The sequence below is a fragment of the Hyla sarda genome, unplaced genomic scaffold (assembly GCF_029499605.1).
Source record: "Hyla sarda isolate aHylSar1 unplaced genomic scaffold, aHylSar1.hap1 scaffold_205, whole genome shotgun sequence".
NCBI lineage: Eukaryota > Metazoa > Chordata > Amphibia > Anura > Hylidae > Hyla > Hyla sarda.
The window spans coordinates 252,190-275,119 of record NW_026608713.1 but is presented as its reverse complement, the minus strand read 5'-3'; the positions used below and the strand labels follow the sequence as shown (position 1 = coordinate 275,119).

The 22,930-nt window shown below is 46.7% G+C and overlaps 23 non-coding genes across 23 annotated transcripts; all 23 read right to left on the bottom strand.

Moving 5' to 3' along the window:
* Positions 1 to 890: 890 nt before the first annotated feature.
* TRNAD-GUC (transfer RNA aspartic acid (anticodon GUC)) lies at positions 891 to 962 on the bottom strand. The gene has a single exon. It is a non-coding gene; the product is annotated as a tRNA-Asp (tRNA).
* Positions 963 to 2,563: 1,601 nt separating this feature from the next.
* On the bottom strand, positions 2,564 to 2,635 carry TRNAD-GUC (transfer RNA aspartic acid (anticodon GUC)). Its single transcript has one exon. It is a non-coding gene; the product is annotated as a tRNA-Asp (tRNA).
* A 1,601-nt stretch (positions 2,636 to 4,236) lies between these two features.
* Positions 4,237 to 4,308, bottom strand: TRNAD-GUC (transfer RNA aspartic acid (anticodon GUC)). Its single transcript has one exon. It is a non-coding gene; the product is annotated as a tRNA-Asp (tRNA).
* A 912-nt stretch (positions 4,309 to 5,220) lies between these two features.
* Positions 5,221 to 5,292, bottom strand: TRNAD-GUC (transfer RNA aspartic acid (anticodon GUC)). Its single transcript has one exon. It is a non-coding gene; the product is annotated as a tRNA-Asp (tRNA).
* Positions 5,293 to 5,421: 129 nt separating this feature from the next.
* Positions 5,422 to 5,495, bottom strand: TRNAI-AAU (transfer RNA isoleucine (anticodon AAU)). The gene has a single exon. It is a non-coding gene; the product is annotated as a tRNA-Ile (tRNA).
* Positions 5,496 to 6,705: 1,210 nt separating this feature from the next.
* TRNAD-GUC (transfer RNA aspartic acid (anticodon GUC)) lies at positions 6,706 to 6,777 on the bottom strand. Its single transcript has one exon. It is a non-coding gene; the product is annotated as a tRNA-Asp (tRNA).
* Positions 6,778 to 6,906: 129 nt separating this feature from the next.
* TRNAI-AAU (transfer RNA isoleucine (anticodon AAU)) lies at positions 6,907 to 6,980 on the bottom strand. Its single transcript has one exon. It is a non-coding gene; the product is annotated as a tRNA-Ile (tRNA).
* A 1,541-nt stretch (positions 6,981 to 8,521) lies between these two features.
* On the bottom strand, positions 8,522 to 8,593 carry TRNAD-GUC (transfer RNA aspartic acid (anticodon GUC)). Its single transcript has one exon. It is a non-coding gene; the product is annotated as a tRNA-Asp (tRNA).
* A 912-nt stretch (positions 8,594 to 9,505) lies between these two features.
* TRNAD-GUC (transfer RNA aspartic acid (anticodon GUC)) lies at positions 9,506 to 9,577 on the bottom strand. Its single transcript has one exon. It is a non-coding gene; the product is annotated as a tRNA-Asp (tRNA).
* A 129-nt stretch (positions 9,578 to 9,706) lies between these two features.
* Positions 9,707 to 9,780, bottom strand: TRNAI-AAU (transfer RNA isoleucine (anticodon AAU)). Its single transcript has one exon. It is a non-coding gene; the product is annotated as a tRNA-Ile (tRNA).
* Positions 9,781 to 10,990: 1,210 nt separating this feature from the next.
* On the bottom strand, positions 10,991 to 11,062 carry TRNAD-GUC (transfer RNA aspartic acid (anticodon GUC)). Its single transcript has one exon. It is a non-coding gene; the product is annotated as a tRNA-Asp (tRNA).
* Positions 11,063 to 12,323: 1,261 nt separating this feature from the next.
* Positions 12,324 to 12,395, bottom strand: TRNAD-GUC (transfer RNA aspartic acid (anticodon GUC)). Its single transcript has one exon. It is a non-coding gene; the product is annotated as a tRNA-Asp (tRNA).
* A 1,261-nt stretch (positions 12,396 to 13,656) lies between these two features.
* TRNAD-GUC (transfer RNA aspartic acid (anticodon GUC)) lies at positions 13,657 to 13,728 on the bottom strand. The gene has a single exon. It is a non-coding gene; the product is annotated as a tRNA-Asp (tRNA).
* Positions 13,729 to 14,640: 912 nt separating this feature from the next.
* On the bottom strand, positions 14,641 to 14,712 carry TRNAD-GUC (transfer RNA aspartic acid (anticodon GUC)). Its single transcript has one exon. It is a non-coding gene; the product is annotated as a tRNA-Asp (tRNA).
* Positions 14,713 to 14,841: 129 nt separating this feature from the next.
* Positions 14,842 to 14,915, bottom strand: TRNAI-AAU (transfer RNA isoleucine (anticodon AAU)). The gene has a single exon. It is a non-coding gene; the product is annotated as a tRNA-Ile (tRNA).
* Positions 14,916 to 16,125: 1,210 nt separating this feature from the next.
* TRNAD-GUC (transfer RNA aspartic acid (anticodon GUC)) lies at positions 16,126 to 16,197 on the bottom strand. Its single transcript has one exon. It is a non-coding gene; the product is annotated as a tRNA-Asp (tRNA).
* A 129-nt stretch (positions 16,198 to 16,326) lies between these two features.
* TRNAI-AAU (transfer RNA isoleucine (anticodon AAU)) lies at positions 16,327 to 16,400 on the bottom strand. The gene has a single exon. It is a non-coding gene; the product is annotated as a tRNA-Ile (tRNA).
* Positions 16,401 to 18,041: 1,641 nt separating this feature from the next.
* Positions 18,042 to 18,113, bottom strand: TRNAD-GUC (transfer RNA aspartic acid (anticodon GUC)). Its single transcript has one exon. It is a non-coding gene; the product is annotated as a tRNA-Asp (tRNA).
* Positions 18,114 to 18,242: 129 nt separating this feature from the next.
* On the bottom strand, positions 18,243 to 18,316 carry TRNAI-AAU (transfer RNA isoleucine (anticodon AAU)). The gene has a single exon. It is a non-coding gene; the product is annotated as a tRNA-Ile (tRNA).
* Positions 18,317 to 19,957: 1,641 nt separating this feature from the next.
* Positions 19,958 to 20,029, bottom strand: TRNAD-GUC (transfer RNA aspartic acid (anticodon GUC)). The gene has a single exon. It is a non-coding gene; the product is annotated as a tRNA-Asp (tRNA).
* A 129-nt stretch (positions 20,030 to 20,158) lies between these two features.
* Positions 20,159 to 20,232, bottom strand: TRNAI-AAU (transfer RNA isoleucine (anticodon AAU)). The gene has a single exon. It is a non-coding gene; the product is annotated as a tRNA-Ile (tRNA).
* Positions 20,233 to 21,383: 1,151 nt separating this feature from the next.
* On the bottom strand, positions 21,384 to 21,455 carry TRNAD-GUC (transfer RNA aspartic acid (anticodon GUC)). Its single transcript has one exon. It is a non-coding gene; the product is annotated as a tRNA-Asp (tRNA).
* Positions 21,456 to 21,584: 129 nt separating this feature from the next.
* On the bottom strand, positions 21,585 to 21,658 carry TRNAI-AAU (transfer RNA isoleucine (anticodon AAU)). Its single transcript has one exon. It is a non-coding gene; the product is annotated as a tRNA-Ile (tRNA).
* Positions 21,659 to 22,930: the final 1,272 nt, after the last annotated feature.

The following is a 22,930-nucleotide window of genomic DNA, read 5'->3' as shown; positions in this document are numbered from 1 at the left end:
ATCTACAGAGTTTTTCAGCTTAAACCTTCAGGAAACTGAGGTAGGATAAGTGTGGGTTCTCTCTGTGCAACGACTTAATGGCTTCTTTTTTTGTAGATCTCTTTTTAAAATTCCATCTTTATTTCCATGGAGACTCATGACTTTGGGAAAAAGGGTCCCAGGTGACAAAATCAGTCGCTGAACGTCTACGTTATGTTCTGCTGCAAACTAATGTCAGGAATCCATTAAATAAGGCTCTGTCCGTGGGCATCTCCCGTACGGACGTTTGTTTCCCCTGGCCAATCTCAGCGGGCTCCTTTCGGCATGTGGTTTCGGCCTATTCGCTCCATGGATTGGGGATATCTACAGAGTTTTTCAGCTTAAACCTTCAGGAAACTGAGGTAGGATAAGTGTGGGTTCTCTCTGTGCAACGACTTAATGGCTTCTTTTTTTGTAGATCTCTTTTTAAAATTCCATCTTTATTTCCATGGAGACTCATGACTTTGGGAAAAAGGGTCCCAGGTGACAAAATCAGTCGCTGAACGTCTACGTTATGCTCTGCTGCAAACTAATGTCAGGAATCCATTAAATAAGGCTCTGTCCGTGGGCATCTCCCGTACGGACGTTTGTTTCCCCTGGCCAATCTCAGCGGGCTCCTTTCGGCATGTGGTTTCGGCCTATTCGCTCCATGGATTGGGGATATCTACAGAGTTTTTCAGCTTAAACCTTCAGGAAACTGAGGTAGGATAAGTGTGGGTTCTCTCTGTGCAACGACTTAATGGCTTCTTTTTTTGTAGATCTCTTTTTAAAATTCCATCTTTATTTCCATGGAGACTCTGGAGACTCTGGAGACTTAAGACTTTGGATTCCTTTTTCCTGAGTTTTCTTTGGTGCACAAAGAAAACAATTGCCTCCCCGTCGGGGAATCGAACCCCGGTCTCCCGCGTGACAGGCGGGGATACTCACCACTATACTAACGAGGAATGGGTATGGTGCTTGCCATCACGGTAACCTGCTTAAATGAAGACAGCAGCAATTTCCACCCACCAGATCTAGGCAGTAGGGAGAAAAAGGAGTTTGAGACTGGTACGGTCAAAAAAGAGGAGACGGACTGGCCCATACGGGGATCGAACCCGCGACCTTGGCGTTATTAGCACCACGCTCTAACCAGCTGAGCTAACCGACCATGTTGCGCATGTTGGCTGCCCCGGCCGACACCAGTGGGGATCTCACATGTGTCCCAGTCCTTAGAATAGGTACTGATAGCAGTACCTATAGGTACTTAAACCTTAAGGAAACTGAGGTAGGATAAGTGTGGGTTCTCTCGGTGCAACGACTTAATGGCTTCTTTTTTTGTAGATCTCTTTTTAAATTTCCATCTTTATTTCCATGGAGTCTCTGGAGACTTAAGACTTTGGTTTCTTTCTACCTTTAAGGTTCCTTACGCTCCCTCTAGGATTTTACCTCCTTTTTCCTTAGTTTTCTAACTCATGACTTTGGGAAAAAGGGTCCCAGGTGACAAAATCAGTCGCTGAACGTCTACGTTATGTTCTGCTGCAAACTAATGTCAGGAATCCATTAAATAAGGCTCTGTCCGTGGGCATCTCCCGTACGGACGTTTGTTTCCCCTGGCCAATCTCAGCGGGCTCCTTTCGGCATGTGGTTTCGGCCTATTCGCTCCATGGATTGGGGATATCTACAGAGTTTTTCAGCTTAAACCTTCAGGAAACTGAGGTAGGATAAGTGTGGGTTCTCTCTGTGCAACGACTTAATGGCTTCTTTTTTTGTAGATCTCTTTTTAAAATTCCATCTTTATTTCCATGGAGACTCATGACTTTGGGAAAAAGGGTCCCAGGTGACAAAATCAGTCGCTGAACGTCTACGTTATGTTCTGCTGCAAACTAATGTCAGGAATCCATTAAATAAGGCTCTGTCCGTGGGCATCTCCCGTACGGACGTTTGTTTCCCCTGGCCAATCTCAGCGGGCTCCTTTCGGCATGTGGTTTCGGCCTATTCGCTCCATGGATTGGGGATATCTACAGAGTTTTTCAGCTTAAACCTTCAGGAAACTGAGGTAGGATAAGTGTGGGTTCTCTCTGTGCAACGACTTAATGGCTTCTTTTTTTGTAGATCTCTTTTTAAAATTCCATCTTTATTTCCATGGAGACTCATGACTTTGGGAAAAAGGGTCCCAGGTGACAAAATCAGTCGCTGAACGTCTACGTTATGCTCTGCTGCAAACTAATGTCAGGAATCCATTAAATAAGGCTCTGTCCGTGGGCATCTCCCGTACGGACGTTTGTTTCCCCTGGCCAATCTCAGCGGGCTCCTTTCGGCATGTGGTTTCGGCCTATTCGCTCCATGGATTGGGGATATCTACAGAGTTTTTCAGCTTAAACCTTCAGGAAACTGAGGTAGGATAAGTGTGGGTTCTCTCTGTGCAACGACTTAATGGCTTCTTTTTTTGTAGATCTCTTTTTAAAATTCCATCTTTATTTCCATGGAGACTCTGGAGACTCTGGAGACTTAAGACTTTGGATTCCTTTTTCCTGAGTTTTCTTTGGTGCACAAAGAAAACAATTGCCTCCCCGTCGGGGAATCGAACCCCGGTCTCCCGCGTGACAGGCGGGGATACTCACCACTATACTAACGAGGAATGGGTATGGTGCTTGCCATCACGGTAACCTGCTTAAATGAAGACAGCAGCAATTTCCACCCACCAGATCTAGGCAGTAGGGAGAAAAAGGAGTTTGAGACTGGTACGGTCAAAAAAGAGGAGACGGACTGGCCCATACGGGGATCGAACCCGCGACCTTGGCGTTATTAGCACCACGCTCTAACCAGCTGAGCTAACCGACCATGTTGCGCATGTTGGCTGCCCCGGCCGACACCAGTGGGGATCTCACATGTGTCCCAGTCCTTAGAATAGGTACTGATAGCAGTACCTATAGGTACTTAAACCTTAAGGAAACTGAGGTAGGATAAGTGTGGGTTCTCTCGGTGCAACGACTTAATGGCTTCTTTTTTTGTAGATCTCTTTTTAAATTTCCATCTTTATTTCCATGGAGTCTCTGGAGACTTAAGACTTTGGTTTCTTTCTACCTTTAAGGTTCCTTACGCTCCCTCTAGGATTTTACCTCCTTTTTCCTTAGTTTTCTAACTCATGACTTTGGGAAAAAGGGTCCCAGGTGACAAAATCAGTCGCTGAACGTCTACGTTATGTTCTGCTGCAAACTAATGTCAGGAATCCATTAAATAAGGCTCTGTCCGTGGGCATCTCCCGTACGGACGTTTGTTTCCCCTGGCCAATCTCAGCGGGCTCCTTTCGGCATGTGGTTTCGGCCTATTCGCTCCATGGATTGGGGATATCTACAGAGTTTTTCAGCTTAAACCTTCAGGAAACTGAGGTAGGATAAGTGTGGGTTCTCTCTGTGCAACGACTTAATGGCTTCTTTTTTTGTAGATCTCTTTTTAAAATTCCATCTTTATTTCCATGGAGACTCATGACTTTGGGAAAAAGGGTCCCAGGTGACAAAATCAGTCGCTGAACGTCTACGTTATGTTCTGCTGCAAACTAATGTCAGGAATCCATTAAATAAGGCTCTGTCCGTGGGCATCTCCCGTACGGACGTTTGTTTCCCCTGGCCAATCTCAGCGGGCTCCTTTCGGCATGTGGTTTCGGCCTATTCGCTCCATGGATTGGGGATATCTACAGAGTTTTTCAGCTTAAACCTTCAGGAAACTGAGGTAGGATAAGTGTGGGTTCTCTCTGTGCAACGACTTAATGGCTTCTTTTTTTGTAGATCTCTTTTTAAAATTCCATCTTTATTTCCATGGAGACTCATGACTTTGGGAAAAAGGGTCCCAGGTGACAAAATCAGTCGCTGAACGTCTACGTTATGCTCTGCTGCAAACTAATGTCAGGAATCCATTAAATAAGGCTCTGTCCGTGGGCATCTCCCGTACGGACGTTTGTTTCCCCTGGCCAATCTCAGCGGGCTCCTTTCGGCATGTGGTTTCGGCCTATTCGCTCCATGGATTGGGGATATCTACAGAGTTTTTCAGCTTAAACCTTCAGGAAACTGAGGTAGGATAAGTGTGGGTTCTCTCTGTGCAACGACTTAATGGCTTCTTTTTTTGTAGATCTCTTTTTAAAATTCCATCTTTATTTCCATGGAGACTCTGGAGACTCTGGAGACTTAAGACTTTGGATTCCTTTTTCCTGAGTTTTCTTTGGTGCACAAAGAAAACAATTGCCTCCCCGTCGGGGAATCGAACCCCGGTCTCCCGCGTGACAGGCGGGGATACTCACCACTATACTAACGAGGAATGGGTATGGTGCTTGCCATCACGGTAACCTGCTTAAATGAAGACAGCAGCAATTTCCACCCACCAGATCTAGGCAGTAGGGAGAAAAAGGAGTTTGAGACTGGTACGGTCAAAAAAGAGGAGACGGACTGGCCCATACGGGGATCGAACCCGCGACCTTGGCGTTATTAGCACCACGCTCTAACCAGCTGAGCTAACCGACCATGTTGCGCATGTTGGCTGCCCCGGCCGACACCAGTGGGGATCTCACATGTGTCCCAGTCCTTAGAATAGGTACTGATAGCAGTACCTATAGGTACTTAAACCTTAAGGAAACTGAGGTAGGATAAGTGTGGGTTCTCTCGGTGCAACGACTTAATGGCTTCTTTTTTTGTAGATCTCTTTTTAAATTTCCATCTTTATTTCCATGGAGTCTCTGGAGACTTAAGACTTTGGTTTCTTTCTACCTTTAAGGTTCCTTACGCTCCCTCTAGGATTTTACCTCCTTTTTCCTTAGTTTTCTAACTCATGACTTTGGGAAAAAGGGTCCCAGGTGACAAAATCAGTCGCTGAACGTCTACGTTATGTTCTGCTGCAAACTAATGTCAGGAATGCATTAAATAAGGCTCTGTCCGTGGGCATCTCCCGTACGGACGTTTGTTTCCCCTGGCCAATCTCAGCGGGCTCCTTTCGGCATGTGGTTTCGGCCTATTCGCTCCATGGATTGGGGATATCTACAGAGTTTTTCAGCTTAAACCTTCAGGAAACTGAGGTAGGATAAGTGTGGGTTCTCTCTGTGCAACGACTTAATGGCTTCTTTTTTTGTAGATCTCTTTTTAAAATTCCATCTTTATTTCCATGGAGACTCTGGAGACTTAAGACTTTGGATTCCTTTTTCCTGAGTTTTCTTTGGTGCACAAAGAAAATAATTGCCTCCCCGTCGGGGAATCGAACCCCGGTCTCCCGCGTGACAGGCGGGGATACTCACCACTATACTAACGAGGAATGGGTATGGTGCTTGCCATCACGGTAACCTGCTTAAATGAAGACAGCAGCAATTTCCACCCACCAGATCTAGGCAGTAGGGAGAAAAAGGAGTTTGAGACTGGTACGGTCAAAAAAGAGGAGACGGACTGGCCCGTACGGGGATCGAACCCGCGACCTTGGCGTTATTAGCACCACGCTCTAACCAGCTGAGCTAACCGGCCAAGTTGCGCATGTCGGCTGCCCCGGCCGACACCAGTGGGGGTCTCACATGTGTCCCAGTCCTTAGAATAGGTACTGATAGCAGTGTGGAGAAAGGGAAGGGTGTCTCTTTCTCTGTCCTTGTCAGAGGCGACATCACGAGTGCTAGGGCTGACTGGGAACTGGGAACTGTATTCGAAACTTTATTCCACAAGAGAAGGAATCAGAAAGTATAGGAAATAACACGGCACCTGGAAGAGTTTGCAATCTAAAAGCCATAGGCCTTAGGCATGGGCTACACGGGGCCTTGTTGTAGCGCCAGTGATTGAGGGAAAGCTAGAGTCCGCATTTCAGCTGCAACTAACTCATGACTTTGGGCAAACGGGTCCCAGGTGACGAAATCAGTCGCTGACCGTCTACTTTACAAGTTATTGACTCTGGTATATGCTGTGCTGCAAACTAATGTCAGGAATCCATTGGATAAGGCTCTGGCCGTGGGCATCTCCCGTACGGACGTTTGTTTCCCCTGGCCAATCTCAGCGGGCTCCTTTCGGCATGTGGTTTCGGCCTATTCGCTCCATGGATTGGGGATATCTACAGAGTTTTTCAGCTTAAACCTTAAGGAAACTGAGGTAGGATAAGTGTGGGTTCTCTCTGTGCAACAACTTAATGGCTTCTTTTTTTGTAGATCTCTTTTTAAAATTCCATCTTTATTTCCATGGAGACTCTGGAGACTTAAGACTTTGGTTTCTTTCTACCTTTAAGGTTCCTTACGCTCCCTCTAGGATTTTACCTCCTTTTTCCTTAGTTTTCTAACTCATGACTTTGGGAAAAAGGATCCCAGGTGACAAAATCAGTCGCTGAACGTCTACGTTATGCTCTGCTGCAAACTAATGTCAGGAATCCATTAAATAAGGCTCTGTCCGTGGGCATCTCCCGTACGGACGTTTGTTTCCCCTGGCCAATCTCAGCGGGCTCCTTTCGGCATGTGGTTTCGGCCTATTCGCTCCATGGATTGGGGATATCTACAGAGTTTTTCAGCTTAAACCTTCAGGAAACTGAGGTAGGATAAGTGTGGGTTCTCTCTGTGCTACGACTTAATGGCTTCTTTTTTTGTAGATCTCTTTTTAAAATTCCATCTTTATTTCCATAGAGACTCTGGAGATTCTGGAGACTTAAGACTTTGGATTCCTTTTTCCTGAGTTTTCTTTGGTGCACAAAGAAAACAATTGCCTCCCCGTCGGGGAATCGAACCCCGGTCTCCCGCGTGACAGGCGGGGATACTCACCACTATACTAACGAGGAACGGGTATGGTGCTTGCCATCACGGTAACCTGCTTAAATGAAGACAGCAGCAATTTCCACCCACCAGATCTAGGCAGTAGGGAGAGAAAGGAGTTTGAGACTGGTACGGTCAAAAAAGAGGAGACGGACTGGCCCGTACGGGGATCGAACCCGCGACCTTGGCGTTATTAGCACCACGCTCTAACCAGCTGAGCTAACCGGCCAAGTTGCGCATGTCGGCTGCCCCGGCCGACACCAGTGGGGATCTCACATGTGTCCCAGTCCTTAGAATAGGTACTGATAGCAGTGTGGAGAAAGGGAAGGGTGTCTCTTTCTCTGTCCTTGTCAGAGGCGACATCACGAGTGCTAGGGCTGACTGTGAACTGGGAACTGTATTCGAAACTTTATTCCACAAGAGAAGGAATCAGAAAGTATAGGAAATAACACGGCACCTGGAAGAGTTTGCAATCTAAAAGCCATAGGCCTTAGGCATGGGCTACACGGGGCCTTGTTGTAGCGCCAGTGATTGAGGGAAAGCTAGAGTCCGCATTTCAGCTGCAACTAACTCATGACTTTGGGCAAACGGGTCCCAGGTGACGAAATCAGTCGCTGACCGTCTACTTTACAAGTTATTGACTCTGGTATATGCTGTGCTGCAAACTAATGTCAGGAATCCATTGGATAAGGCTCTGGCCGTGGGCATCTCCCGTACGGACGTTTGTTTCCCCTGGCCAATCTCAGCGGGCTCCTTTCGGCATGTGGTTTCGGCCTATTCGCTCCATGGATTGGGGATATCTACAGAGTTTTTCAGCTTAAACCTTAAGGAAACTGAGGTAGGATAAGTGTGGGTTCTCTCGGTGCAACGACTTAATGGCTTCTTTTTTTGTAGATCTCTTTTTAAATTTCCATCTTTATTTCCATGGAGTCTCTGGAGACTTAAGACTTTGGTTTCTTTCTACCTTTAAGGTTCCTTACGCTCCCTCTAGGATTTTACCTCCTTTTTCCTTAGTTTTCTAACTCATGACTTTGGGAAAAAGGGTCCCAGGTGACAAAATCAGTCGCTGAACGTCTACGTTATGCTCTGCTGCAAACTAATGTCAGGAATCCATTAAATAAGGCTCTGTCCGTGGGCATCTCCCGTACGGACGTTTGTTTCCCCTGGCCAATCTCAGCGGGCTCCTTTCGGCATGTGGTTTCGGCCTATTCGCTCCATGGATTGGGGATATCTACAGAGTTTTTCAGCTTAAACCTTCAGGAAACTGAGGTAGGATAAGTGTGGGTTCTCTCTGTGCAACGACTTAATGGCTTCTTTTTTTGTAGATCTCTTTTTAAAATTCCATCTTTATTTCCATGGAGACTCATGACTTTGGGAAAAAGGGTCCCAGGTGACAAAATCAGTCGCTGAACGTCTACGTTATGCTCTGCTGCAAACTAATGTCAGGAATCCATTAAATAAGGCTCTGTCCGTGGGCATCTCCCGTACGGACGTTTGTTTCCCCTGGCCAATCTCAGCGGGCTCCTTTCGGCATGTGGTTTCGGCCTATTCGCTCCATGGATTGGGGATATCTACAGAGTTTTTCAGCTTAAACCTTCAGGAAACTGAGGTAGGATAAGTGTGGGTTCTCTCTGTGCAACGACTTAATGGCTTCTTTTTTTGTAGATCTCTTTTTAAAATTCCATCTTTATTTCCATGGAGACTCTGGAGACTTAAGACTTTGGATTCCTTTTTCCTGAGTTTTCTTTGGTGCACAAAGAAAACAATTGCCTCCCCGTCGGGGAATCGAACCCCGGTCTCCCGCGTGACAGGCGGGGATACTCACCACTATACTAACGAGGAATGGGTATGGTGCTTGCCATCACGGTAACCTGCTTAAATGAAGACAGCAGCAATTTCCACCCACCAGATCTAGGCAGTAGGGAGAAAAAGGAGTTTGAGACTGGTACGGTCAAAAAAGAGGAGACGGACTGGCCCATACGGGGATCGAACCCGCGACCTTGGCGTTATTAGCACCACGCTCTAACCAGCCGAGCTAACCGACCATGTTGCGCATGTTGGCTGCCCCGGCCGACACCAGTGGGGATCTCACATGTGTCCCAGTCCTTAGAATAGGTACTGATAGCAGTACCTATAGGTACTTAAACCTTAAGGAAACTGAGGTAGGATAAGTGTGGGTTCTCTCGGTGCAACGACTTAATGGCTTCTTTTTTTGTAGATCTCTTTTTAAATTTCCATCTTTATTTCCATGGAGTCTCTGGAGACTTAAGACTTTGGTTTCTTTCTACCTTTAAGGTTCCTTACGCTCCCTCTAGGATTTTACCTCCTTTTTCCTTAGTTTTCTAACTCATGACTTTGGGAAAAAGGGTCCCAGGTGACAAAATCAGTCGCTGAACGTCTACGTTATGTTCTGCTGCAAACTAATGTCAGGAATCCATTAAATAAGGCTCTGTCCGTGGGCATCTCCCGTACGGACGTTTGTTTCCCCTGGCCAATCTCAGCGGGCTCCTTTCGGCATGTGGTTTCGGCCTATTCGCTCCATGGATTGGGGATATCTACAGAGTTTTTCAGCTTAAACCTTCAGGAAACTGAGGTAGGATAAGTGTGGGTTCTCTCTGTGCAACGACTTAATGGCTTCTTTTTTTGTAGATCTCTTTTTAAAATTCCATCTTTATTTCCATGGAGACTCTGGAGACTTAAGACTTTGGATTCCTTTTTCCTGAGTTTTCTTTGGTGCACAAAGAAAATAATTGCCTCCCCGTCGGGGAATCGAACCCCGGTCTCCCGCGTGACAGGCGGGGATACTCACCACTATACTAACGAGGAATGGGTATGGTGCTTGCCATCACGGTAACCTGCTTAAATGAAGACAGCAGCAATTTCCACCCACCAGATCTAGGCAGTAGGGAGAAAAAGGAGTTTGAGACTGGTACGGTCAAAAAAGAGGAGACGGACTGGCCCGTACGGGGATCGAACCCGCGACCTTGGCGTTATTAGCACCACGCTCTAACCAGCTGAGCTAACCGGCCAAGTTGCGCATGTCAGCTGCCCCGGCCGACACCAGTGGGGATCTCACATGTGTCCCAGTCCTTAGAATAGGTACTGATAGCAGTGTGGAGAAAGGGAAGGGTGTCTCTTTCTCTGTCCTTGTCAGAGGCGACATCACGAGTGCTAGGGCTGACTGGGAACTGGGAACTGTATTCGAAACTTTATTCCACAAGAGAAGGAATCAGAAAGTATAGGAAATAACACGGCACCTGGAAGAGTTTGCAATCTAAAAGCCATAGGCCTTAGGCATGGGCTACACGGGGCCTTGTTGTAGCGCCAGTGATTGAGGGAAAGCTAGAGTCCGCATTTCAGCTGCAACTAACTCATGACTTTGGGCAAACGGGTCCCAGGTGACGAAATCAGTCGCTGACCGTCTACTTTACAAGTTATTGACTCTGGTATATGCTGTGCTGCAAACTAATGTCAGGAATCCATTGGATAAGGCTCTGGCCGTGGGCATCTCCCGTACGGACGTTTGTTTCCCCTGGCCAATCTCAGCGGGCTCCTTTCGGCATGTGGTTTCGGCCTATTCGCTCCATGGATTGGGGATATCTACAGAGTTTTTCAGCTTAAACCTTAAGGAAACTGAGGTAGGATAAGTGTGGGTTCTCTCGGTGCAACGACTTAATGGCTTCTTTTTTTGTAGATCTCTTTTTAAATTTCCATCTTTATTTCCATGGAGTCTCTGGAGACTTAAGACTTTGGTTTCTTTCTACCTTTAAGGTTCCTTACGCTCCCTCTAGGATTTTACCTCCTTTTTCCTTAGTTTTCTAACTCATGACTTTGGGAAAAAGGGTCCCAGGTGACAAAATCAGTCGCTGAACGTCTACGTTATGCTCTGCTGCAAACTAATGTCAGGAATCCATTAAATAAGGCTCTGTCCGTGGGCATCTCCCGTACGGACGTTTGTTTCCCCTGGCCAATCTCAGCGGGCTCCTTTCGGCATGTGGTTTAGGCCTATTCGCTCCATGGATTGGGGATATCTACAGAGTTTTTCAGCTTAAACCTTCAGGAAACTGAGGTAGGATAAGTGTGGGTTCTCTCTGTGCAACGACTTAATGGCTTCTTTTTTTGTAGATCTCTTTTTAAAATTCCATCTTTATTTCCATGGAGACTCTGGAGACTCTGGAGACTTAAGACTTTGGATTCCTTTTTCCTGAGTTTTCTTTGGTGCACAAAGAAAACAATTGCCTCCCCGTCGGGGAATCGAACCCCGGTCTCCCGCGTGACAGGCGGGGATACTCACCACTATACTAACGAGGAATGGGTATGGTGCTTGCCATCACGGTAACCTGCTTAAATGAAGACAGCAGCAATTTCCACCCACCAGATCTAGGCAGTAGGGAGAAAAAGGAGTTTGAGACTGGTACGGTCAAAAAAGAGGAGACGGACTGGCCCATACGGGGATCGAACCCGCGACCTTGGCGTTATTAGCACCACGCTCTAACCAGCTGAGCTAACCGACCATGTTGCGCATGTTGGCTGCCCCGGCCGACACCAGTGGGGATCTCACATGTGTCCCAGTCCTTAGAATAGGTACTGATAGCAGTACCTATAGGTACTTAAACCTTAAGGAAACTGAGGTAGGATAAGTGTGGGTTCTCTCGGTGCAACGACTTAATGGCTTCTTTTTTTGTAGATCTCTTTTTAAATTTCCATCTTTATTTCCATGGAGTCTCTGGAGACTTAAGACTTTGGTTTCTTTCTACCTTTAAGGTTCCTTACGCTCCCTCTAGGATTTTACCTCCTTTTTCCTTAGTTTTCTAACTCATGACTTTGGGAAAAAGGGTCCCAGGTGACAAAATCAGTCGCTGAACGTCTACGTTATGTTCTGCTGCAAACTAATGTCAGGAATCCATTAAATAAGGCTCTGTCCGTGGGCATCTCCCGTACGGACGTTTGTTTCCCCTGGCCAATCTCAGCGGGCTCCTTTCGGCATGTGGTTTCGGCCTATTCGCTCCATGGATTGGGGATATCTACAGAGTTTTTCAGCTTAAACCTTCAGGAAACTGAGGTAGGATAAGTGTGGGTTCTCTCTGTGCAACGACTTAATGGCTTCTTTTTTTGTAGATCTCTTTTTAAAATTCCATCTTTATTTCCATGGAGACTCATGACTTTGGGAAAAAGGGTCCCAGGTGACAAAATCAGTCGCTGAACGTCTACGTTATGCTCTGCTGCAAACTAATGTCAGGAATCCATTAAATAAGGCTCTGTCCGTGGGCATCTCCCGTACGGACGTTTGTTTCCCCTGGCCAATCTCAGCGGGCTCCTTTCGGCATGTGGTTTCGGCCTATTCGCTCCATGGATTGGGGATATCTACAGAGTTTTTCAGCTTAAACCTTCAGGAAACTGAGGTAGGATAAGTGTGGGTTCTCTCTGTGCAACGACTTAATGGCTTCTTTTTTTGTAGATCTCTTTTTAAAATTCCATCTTTATTTCCATGGAGACTCTGGAGACTCTGGAGACTTAAGACTTTGGATTCCTTTTTCCTGAGTTTTCTTTGGTGCACAAAGAAAACAATTGCCTCCCCGTCGGGGAATCGAACCCCGGTCTCCCGCGTGACAGGCGGGGATACTCACCACTATACTAACGAGGAATGGGTATGGTGCTTGCCATCACGGTAACCTGCTTAAATGAAGACAGCAGCAATTTCCACCCACCAGATCTAGGCAGTAGGGAGAAAAAGGAGTTTGAGACTGGTACGGTCAAAAAAGAGGAGACGGACTGGCCCATACGGGGATCGAACCCGCGACCTTGGCGTTATTAGCACCACGCTCTAACCAGCTGAGCTAACCGACCATGTTGCGCATGTTGGCTGCCCCGGCCGACACCAGTGGGGATCTCACATGTGTCCCAGTCCTTAGAATAGGTACTGATAGCAGTACCTATAGGTACTTAAACCTTAAGGAAACTGAGGTAGGATAAGTGTGGGTTCTCTCGGTGCAACGACTTAATGGCTTCTTTTTTTGTAGATCTCTTTTTAAATTTCCATCTTTATTTCCATGGAGTCTCTGGAGACTTAAGACTTTGGTTTCTTTCTACCTTTAAGGTTCCTTACGCTCCCTCTAGGATTTTACCTCCTTTTTCCTTAGTTTTCTAACTCATGACTTTGGGAAAAAGGGTCCCAGGTGACAAAATCAGTCGCTGAACGTCTACGTTATGTTCTGCTGCAAACTAATGTCAGGAATCCATTAAATAAGGCTCTGTCCGTGGGCATCTCCCGTACGGACGTTTGTTTCCCCTGGCCAATCTCAGCGGGCTCCTTTCGGCATGTGGTTTCGGCCTATTCGCTCCATGGATTGGGGATATCTACAGAGTTTTTCAGCTTAAACCTTCAGGAAACTGAGGTAGGATAAGTGTGGGTTCTCTCTGTGCAACGACTTAATGGCTTCTTTTTTTGTAGATCTCTTTTTAAAATTCCATCTTTATTTCCATGGAGACTCATGACTTTGGGAAAAAGGGTCCCAGGTGACAAAATCAGTCGCTGAACGTCTACGTTATGCTCTGCTGCAAACTAATGTCAGGAATCCATTAAATAAGGCTCTGTCCGTGGGCATCTCCCGTACGGACGTTTGTTTCCCCTGGCCAATCTCAGCGGGCTCCTTTCGGCATGTGGTTTCGGCCTATTCGCTCCATGGATTGGGGATATCTACAGAGTTTTTCAGCTTAAACCTTCAGGAAACTGAGGTAGGATAAGTGTGGGTTCTCTCTGTGCAACGACTTCATGGCTTCTTTTTTTGTAGATCTCTTTTTAAAATTCCATCTTTATTTCCATGGAGACTCTGGAGACTCTGGAGACTTAAGACTTTGGATTCCTTTTTCCTGAGTTTTCTTTGGTGCACAAAGAAAACAATTGCCTCCCCGTCGGGGAATCGAACCCCGGTCTCCCGCGTGACAGGCGGGGATACTCACCACTATACTAACGAGGAATGGGTATGGTGCTTGCCATCACGGTAACCTGCTTAAATGAAGACAGCAGCAATTTCCACCCACCAGATCTAGGCAGTAGGGAGAAAAAGGAGTTTGAGACTGGTACGGTCAAAAAAGAGGAGACGGACTGGCCCATACGGGGATCGAACCCGCGACCTTGGCGTTATTAGCACCACGCTCTAACCAGCTGAGCTAACCGACCATGTTGCGCATGTTGGCTGCCCCGGCCGACACCAGTGGGGATCTCACATGTGTCCCAGTCCTTAGAATAGGTACTGATAGCAGTACCTATAGGTACTTAAACCTTAAGGAAACTGAGGTAGGATAAGTGTGGGTTCTCTCGGTGCAACGACTTAATGGCTTCTTTTTTTGTAGATCTCTTTTTAAATTTCCATCTTTATTTCCATGGAGTCTCTGGAGACTTAAGACTTTGGTTTCTTTCTACCTTTAAGGTTCCTTACGCTCCCTCTAGGATTTTACCTCCTTTTTCCTTAGTTTTCTAACTCATGACTTTGGGAAAAAGGGTCCCAGGTGACAAAATCAGTCGCTGAACGTCTACGTTATGTTCTGCTGCAAACTAATGTCAGGAATCCATTAAATAAGGCTCTGTCCGTGGGCATCTCCCGTACGGACGTTTGTTTCCCCTGGCCAATCTCAGCGGGCTCCTTTCGGCATGTGGTTTCGGCCTATTCGCTCCATGGATTGGGGATATCTACAGAGTTTTTCAGCTTAAACCTTCAGGAAACTGAGGTAGGATAAGTGTGGGTTCTCTCTGTGCAACGACTTAATGGCTTCTTTTTTTGTAGATCTCTTTTTAAAATTCCATCTTTATTTCCATGGAGACTCTGGAGACTTAAGACTTTGGATTCCTTTTTCCTGAGTTTTCTTTGGTGCACAAAGAAAATAATTGCCTCCCCGTCGGGGAATCGAACCCCGGTCTCCCGCGTGACAGGCGGGGATACTCACCACTATACTAACGAGGAATGGGTATGGTGCTTGCCATCACGGTAACCTGCTTAAATGAAGACAGCAGCAATTTCCACCCACCAGATCTAGGCAGTAGGGAGAAAAAGGAGTTTGAGACTGGTACGGTCAAAAAAGAGGAGACGGACTGGCCCGTACGGGGATCGAACCCGCGACCTTGGCGTTATTAGCACCACGCTCTAACCAGCTGAGCTAACCGGCCAAGTTGCGCATGTCGGCTGCCCCGGCCGACACCAGTGGGGATCTCACATGTGTCCCAGTCCTTAGAATAGGTACTGATAGCAGTGTGGAGAAAGGGAAGGGTGTCTCTTTCTCTGTCCTTGTCAGAGGCGACATCACGAGTGCTAGGGCTGACTGGGAACTGGGAACTGTATTCGAAACTTTATTCCACAAGAGAAGGAATCAGAAAGTATAGGAAATAACACGGCACCTGGAAGAGTTTGCAATCTAAAAGCCATAGGCCTTAGGCATGGGCTACACGGGGCCTTGTTGTAGCGCCAGTGATTGAGGGAAAGCTAGAGTCCGCATTTCAGCTGCAACTAACTCATGACTTTGGGCAAACGGGTCCCAGGTGACGAAATCAGTCGCTGACCGTCTACTTTACAAGTTATTGACTCTGGTATATGCTGTGCTGCAAACTAATGTCAGGAATCCATTGGATAAGGCTCTGGCCGTGGGCATCTCCCGTACGGACGTTTGTTTCCCCTGGCCAATCTCAGCGGGCTCCTTTCGGCATGTGGTTTCGGCCTATTCGCTCCATGGATTGGGGATATCTACAGAGTTTTTCAGCTTAAACCTTAAGGAAACTGAGGTAGGATAAGTGTGGGTTCTCTCTGTGCAACAACTTAATGGCTTCTTTTTTTGTAGATCTCTTTTTAAAATTCCATCTTTATTTCCATGGAGACTCTGGAGACTTAAGACTTTGGTTTCTTTCTACCTTTAAGGTTCCTTACGCTCCCTCTAGGATTTTACCTCCTTTTTCCTTAGTTTTCTAACTCATGACTTTGGGAAAAAGGATCCCAGGTGACAAAATCAGTCGCTGAACGTCTACGTTATGCTCTGCTGCAAACTAATGTCAGGAATCCATTAAATAAGGCTCTGTCCGTGGGCATCTCCCGTACGGACGTTTGTTTCCCCTGGCCAATCTCAGCGGGCTCCTTTCGGCATGTGGTTTCGGCCTATTCGCTCCATGGATTGGGGATATCTACAGAGTTTTTCAGCTTAAACCTTCAGGAAACTGAGGTAGGATAAGTGTGGGTTCTCTCTGTGCTACGACTTAATGGCTTCTTTTTTTGTAGATCTCTTTTTAAAATTCCATCTTTATTTCCATAGAGACTCTGGAGATTCTGGAGACTTAAGACTTTGGATTCCTTTTTCCTGAGTTTTCTTTGGTGCACAAAGAAAACAATTGCCTCCCCGTCGGGGAATCGAACCCCGGTCTCCCGCGTGACAGGCGGGGATACTCACCACTATACTAACGAGGAATGGGTATGGTGCTTGCCATCACGGTAACCTGCTTAAATGAAGACAGCAGCAATTTCCACCCACCAGATCTAGGCAGTAGGGAGAGAAAGGAGTTTGAGACTGGTACGGTCAAAAAAGAGGAGACGGACTGGCCCGTACGGGGATCGAACCCGCGACCTTGGCGTTATTAGCACCACGCTCTAACCAGCTGAGCTAACCGGCCATGTTGCGCATGGCGGCTGCCCCGGCCGACACCAGTGGGGATCTCACATGTGTCCCAGTCCTTAGAATAGGTACTGATAGCAGTGTGGAGAAAGGGAAGGGTGTCTCTTTCTCTGTCCTTGTCAGAGGCGACATCACGAGTGCTAGGGCTGACTGTGAACTGGGAACTGTATTCGAAACTTTATTCCACAAGAGAAGGAATCAGAAAGTATAGGAAATAACACGGCACCTGGAAGAGTTTGCAATCTAAAAGCCATAGGCCTTAGGCATGGGCTACACGGGGCCTTGTTGTAGCGCCAGTGATTGAGGGAAAGCTGCAGTCCGCATTTCAGCTGCAACTAACTCATGACTTTGGGCAAACGGGTCCCAGGTGACGAAATCAGTCGCTGACCGTCTACTTTACAAGTTATTGACTCTGGTATATGCTGTGCTGCAAACTAATGTCAGGAATCCATTGGATAAGGCTCTGGCCGTGGGCATCTCCCGTACGGACGTTTGTTTCCCCTGGCCAATCTCAGTGGGCTCCTTTCGGCATGTGGTTTCGGCCTATTCGCTCCATGGATTGGGGATATCTACAGAGTTTTTCAGCTTAAACCTTAAGGAAACTGAGGTAGGATAAGTGTGGGTTCTCTCGGTGCAACAACTTAATGGCTTCTTTTTTTGTAGATCTCTTTTTAAATTTCCATCTTTATTTCCATGGAGTCTCTGGAGACTTAAGACTTTGGTTTCTTTCTACCTTTAAGGTTCCTTACGCTCCCTCTAGGATTTTACCTCCTTTTTCCTTAGTTTTCTAACTCATGACTTTGGGAAAAAGGGTCCCAGGTGACAAAATCAGTCGCTGAACGTCTACGTTATGCTCTGCTGCAAACTAATGTCAGGAATCCATTAAATAAGGCTCTGTCCGTGGGCATCTCCCGTACGGACGTTTGTTTCCCCTGGCCAATCTCAGCGGGCTCCTTTCGGCATGTGGTTTCGGCCTATTCGCTCCATGGATTGGGGATATCTACAGAGTTTTTCAGCTTAAACCTTCAGGAAACTGAGGTAGGATAAGTGTGGGTTCTCTCTGTGCAACAACTTAATGGCTTCTTTTTTTGTAGATCTCTTTTTAAAATTCCATCTTTATTTCCATGGAGACTCTGGAGACTTAAGACTTTGGTTTCTTTCTACCTTTAAGGTTCCTTACGCTCCCTCTAGGATTTTACCTCCTTTTTCCTTAGTTTTCTAACTCATGACTTTGGGAAAAAGGGTCCCAGGTGACAAAATCAGTCGCTGAACGTCTACGTTATGCTCTGCTGCAAACTAATGTCAGGAATCCATTAAATAAGGCTCTGTCCGTGGGCATCTCCCGTACGGACGTTTGTTTCCCCTGGCCAATCTCAGCGGGCTCCTTTTGGCATGTGGTTTCGGCCTATTCGCTCCATGGATTGGGGATATCTACAGAGTTTTTCAGCTTAAACCTTCAGGAAACTGAGGTAGGATAAGTGTGGGTTCTCTCTGTGCAACGACTTAATGGCTTCTTTTTTTGTAGATCTCTTTTTAAAATTCCATCTTTATTTCCATGGAGACTCTGGAGACTCTGGAGACTTAAGACTTTGGATTCCTTTTTCCTGAGTTTTCTTTGGTGCACAAAGAAAACAATTGCCTCCCCGTCGGGGAATCGAACCCCGGTCTCCCGCGTGACAGGCGGGGATACTCACCACTATACTAACGAGGAATGGGTATGGTGCTTGCCATCACGGTAACCTGCTTAAATGAAGACAGCAGCAATTTCCACCCACCAGATCTAAGCAGTAGGGAGAAAAAGGAGTTTGAGACTGGTACGGTCAAAAAAGAGGAGACGGACTGGCCCGTACGGGGATCGAACCCGCGACCTTGGCGTTATTAGCACCACGCTCTAACCAGCTGAGCTAACCGGCCATGTTGCGCATGTCGGCTGCCCCGGCCGACACCAGTGGGGATCTCACATGTGTTCCAGTCCTTAGAATAGGTACTGATAGCAGTGTGGAGAAAGGGAAGGGTGTCTCTTTCTCTGTCCTTGTCAGAGGCGACATCACGAGTGCTAGGGCTGACTGTGAACTGGGAACTGTATTCGAAACTTTATTCCACAAGAGAAGGAATCAGAAAGTATAGGAAATAACACGGCACCTGGAAGAGTTTGCAATCTAAAAGCCATAGGCCTTAGGCATGGGCTACACGGGGCCTTGTTGTAGCACCAGTGATTGAGTGAAAGCTGCAGTCCGCATTTCAGCTGCAACTAACTCATGACTTTGGGCAAACGGGTCCCAGGTGACGAAATCAGTCGCTGACCGTCTACTTTACAAGTTATTGACTCTGGTATATGCTGTGCTGCAAACTAATGTCAGGAATCCATTGGATAAGGCTCTGGCCGTGGGCATCTCCCGTACGGACGTTTGTTTCCCCTGGCCAATCTCAGCGGGCTCCTTTCGGCATGTGGTTTCGGCCTATTCGCTCCATGGATTGGGGATATCTACAGAGTTTTTCAGCTTAAACCTTAAGGAAACTGAGGTAGGATAAGTGTGGGTTCTCTCGGTGCAACAACTTAATGGCTTCTTTTTTTGTAGATCTCTTTTTAAATTTCCATCTTTATTTCCATGGAGTCTCTGGAGACTTAAGACTTTGGTTTCTTTCTACCTTTAAGGTTCCTTACGCTCCCTCTAGGATTTTACCTCCTTTTTCCTTAGTTTTCTAACTCATGACTTTGGGAAAAAGGGTCCCAGGTGACAAAATCAGTCGCTGAACGTCTACGTTATGCTCTGCTGCAAACTAATGTCAGGAATCCATTAAATAAGGCTCTGTCCGTGGGCATCTCCCGTACGGACGTTTGTTTCCCCTGGCCAATCTCAGCGGGCTCCTTTCGGCATGTGGTTTCGGCCTATTCGCTCCATGGATTGGGGATATCTACAGAGTTTTTCAGCTTAAACCTTCAGGAAATTGAGGTAGGATAAGTGTGGGTTCTCTCTGTGCAACAACTTAATGGCTTCTTTTTTTGTAGATCTCTTTTTAAAATTCCATCTTTATTTCCATGGAGACTCTGGAGACTTAAGACTTTGGTTTCTTTCTACCTTTAAGGTTCCTTACGCTCCCTCTAGGATTTTACCTCCTTTTTCCTTAGTTTTCTAACTCATGACTTTGGGAAAAAGGGTCCCAGGTGACAAAATCAGTCGCTGAACGTCTACGTTATGCTCTGCTGCAAACTAATGTCAGGAATCCATTAAATAAGGCTCTGTCCGTGGGCATCTCCCGTACGGACGTTTGTTTCCCCTGGCCAATCTCAGCGGGCTCCTTTCGGCATGTGGTTTCGGCCTATTCGCTCCATGGATTGGGGATATCTACAGAGTTTTTCAGCTTAAACCTTCAGGAAACTGAGGTAGGATAAGTGTGGGTTCTCTCTGTGCAACGACTTAATGGCTTCTTTTTTTGTAGATCTCTTTTTAAAATTCCATCTTTATTTCCATGGAGACTCTGGAGACTCTGGAGACTTAAGACTTTGGATTCCTTTTTCCTGAGTTTTCTTTGGTGCACAAAGAAAACAATTGCCTCCCCGTCGGGGAATCGAACCCCGGTCTCCCGCGTGACAGGCGGGGATACTCACCACTATACTAACGAGGAATGGGTATGGTGCTTGCCATCACGGTAACCTGCTTAAATGAAGACAGCAGCAATTTCCACCCACCAGATCTAGGCAGTAGGGAGAAAAAGGAGTTTGAGACTGGTACGGTCAAAAAAGAGGAGACGGACTGGCCCGTACGGGGATCGAACCCGCGACCTTGGCGTTATTAGCACCACGCTCTAACCAGCTGAGCTAACCGGCCATGTTGCGCATGTTGGCTGCCCCGGCCGACACCAGTGGGGATCTCACATGTGTCCCAGTCCTTAGAATAGGTACTGATAGCAGTGTGGAGAAAGGGAAGGGTGTCTCTTTCTCTGTCCTTGTCAGAGGCGACATCACGAGTGCTAGGGCTGACTGTGAACTGGGAACTGTATTCGAAACTTTATTCCACAAGAGAAGGAATCAGAAAGTATAGGAAATAACACGGCACCTGGAAGAGTTTGCAATCTAAAAGCCATAGGCCTTAGGCATGGGCTACACGGGGCCTTGTTGTAGCGCCAGTGATTGAGGGAAAGCTGCAGTCCACATTTCAGCTGCAACTAACTCATGACTTTGGGCACACAGGTCCCAGGTGACGAAATCAGTCGCTGACCGTCTACTTTACAAGTTATTGACTCTGGTATATGCTGTGCTGCAAACTAATGTCAGGAATCCATTGGATAAGGCTCTGGCCGTGGGCATCTCCCGTACGGACGTTTGTTTCCCCTGGCCAATCTCAGCGGGCTCCTTTCGGCATGTGGTTTCGGCCTATTCGCTCCATGGATTGGGGATATCTACAGAGTTTTTTAGCTTAAACCTTAAGGAAACTGAGGTAGGATAAGTGTGGGTTCTCTCGGTGCAACAACCTAATGGCTTCTTTTTTTGTAGATCTCTTTTTAAATTTCCATCTTTATTTCCATGGAGTCTCTGGAGACTTAAGACTTTGGTTTCTTTCTACCTTTAAGGTTCCTTACGCTCACTCTAGGATTTTACCTCCTTTTTCCTTAGTTTTCTAACTCATGACTTTGGGAAAAAGGGTCCCAGGTGACAAAATCAGTCGCTGAACGTCTACGTTATGCTATGCTGCAAACTAATGTCAGGAATCCATTAAATAAGGCTCTGTCCGTGGGCATCTCCCGTACGGACATTTGTTTCCCCTGGCCAATCTACAGAGTTTTTCAGCTTAAACCTTCAGGAAACTGAGGTAGGATAAGTGTGGATTCTCTCTGTGCAACGACTTAATGGCTTCTTTTTTTGTAGATCTCTTTTTAAAATTCCATCTTTATTTCCATGGAGACTCTGGAGACTCTGGAGACTTAAGACTTTGGATTCCTTTTTCCTGAGTTTTCTTTGGTGCACAAAGAAAACAATTGCCTCCCCGTCGGGGAATCGAACCCCGGTCTCCCGCGTGACAGGCGGGGATACTCACCACTATACTAACGAGGAATGGGTATGGTGCTTGCCATCACGGTAACCTGCTTAAATGAAGACAGCAGCAATTTCCACCCACCAGATCTAAGCAGTAGGGAGAAAAAGGAGTTTGAGACTGGTACGGTCAAAAAAGAGGAGACGGACTGGCCCGTACGGGGATCGAACCCGCGACCTTGGCGTTATTAGCACCACGCTCTAACCAGCTGAGCTAACCGGCCATGTTGCGCATGTCGGCTGCCCCGGCCGACACCAGTGGGGATCTCACATGTGTCCCAGTCCTTAGAATAGGTACTGATAGCAGTGTGGAGAAAGGGAAGGGTGTCTCTTTCTCTGTCCTTGTCAGAGGCGACATCACGAGTGCTAGGGCTGACTGTGAACTGGGAACTGTATTCAAAACTTTATTCCACAAGAGAAGGAATCAGAAAGTATAGGAAATAACACGGCACCTGGAAGAGTTTGCAATCTAAAAGCCATAGGCCTTAGGCATGGGCTACACGGGGCCTTGTTGTAGCGCCAGTGATTGAGGGAAAGCTGCAGTCCGCATTTCAGCTGCAACTAACTCATGACTTTGGGCAAACGGGTCCCAGGTGACGAAATCAGTCGCTGACCGTCTACTTTACAAGTTATTGACTCTGGTATATGCTGTGCTGCAAACTAATGTCAGGAATCCATTGGATAAGGCTCTGGCCGTGGGCATCTCCCGTACGGACGTTTGTTTCCCCTGGCCAATCTCAGCGGGCTCCTTTCGGCATGTGGTTTCGGCATATTCGCTCCATGGATTGGGGATATCTACAGAGTTTTTCAGTTTAAACCTTAAGGAAACTGAGGTAGGATAAGTGTGGGTTCTCTCGGTGCAACAACTTAATGGCTTCTTTTTTTGTAGATCTCTTTTTAAATTTCCATCTTTATTTCCATGGAGTCTCTGGAGACTTAAGACTTTGGTTTCTTTCTACCTTTAAGGTTCCTTACGCTCCCTCTAGGATTTTACCTCCTTTTTCCTTAATTTTCTAACTCATGACTTTGGGAAAAAGGGTCCCAGGTGACAAAATCAGTCGCTGAACGTCTACGTTATGCTCTGCTGCAAACTAATGTCAGGAATCCATTAAATAAGGCTCTGTCCGTGGGCATCTCCCGTACGGACGTTTGTTTCCCCTGGCCAATCTCAGCGGGCTCCTTTCGGCATGTGGTTTCGGCCTATTCGCTCCATGGATTGGGGATATCTACAGAGTTTTTCAGCTTAAACCTTCAGGAAACTGAGGTAGGATAAGTGTGGGTTCTCTCTGTGCAACAACTTAATGGCTTCTTTTTTTGTAGATCTCTTTTTAAAATTCCATCTTTATTTCCATGGAGACTCTGGAGACTTAAGACTTTGGTTTCTTTCTACCTTTAAGGTTCCTTACGCTCCCTCTAGGATTTTACCTCCTTTTTCCTTAGTTTTCTAACTCATGACTTTGGGAAAAAGGGTCCCAGGTGACAAAATCAGTCGCTGA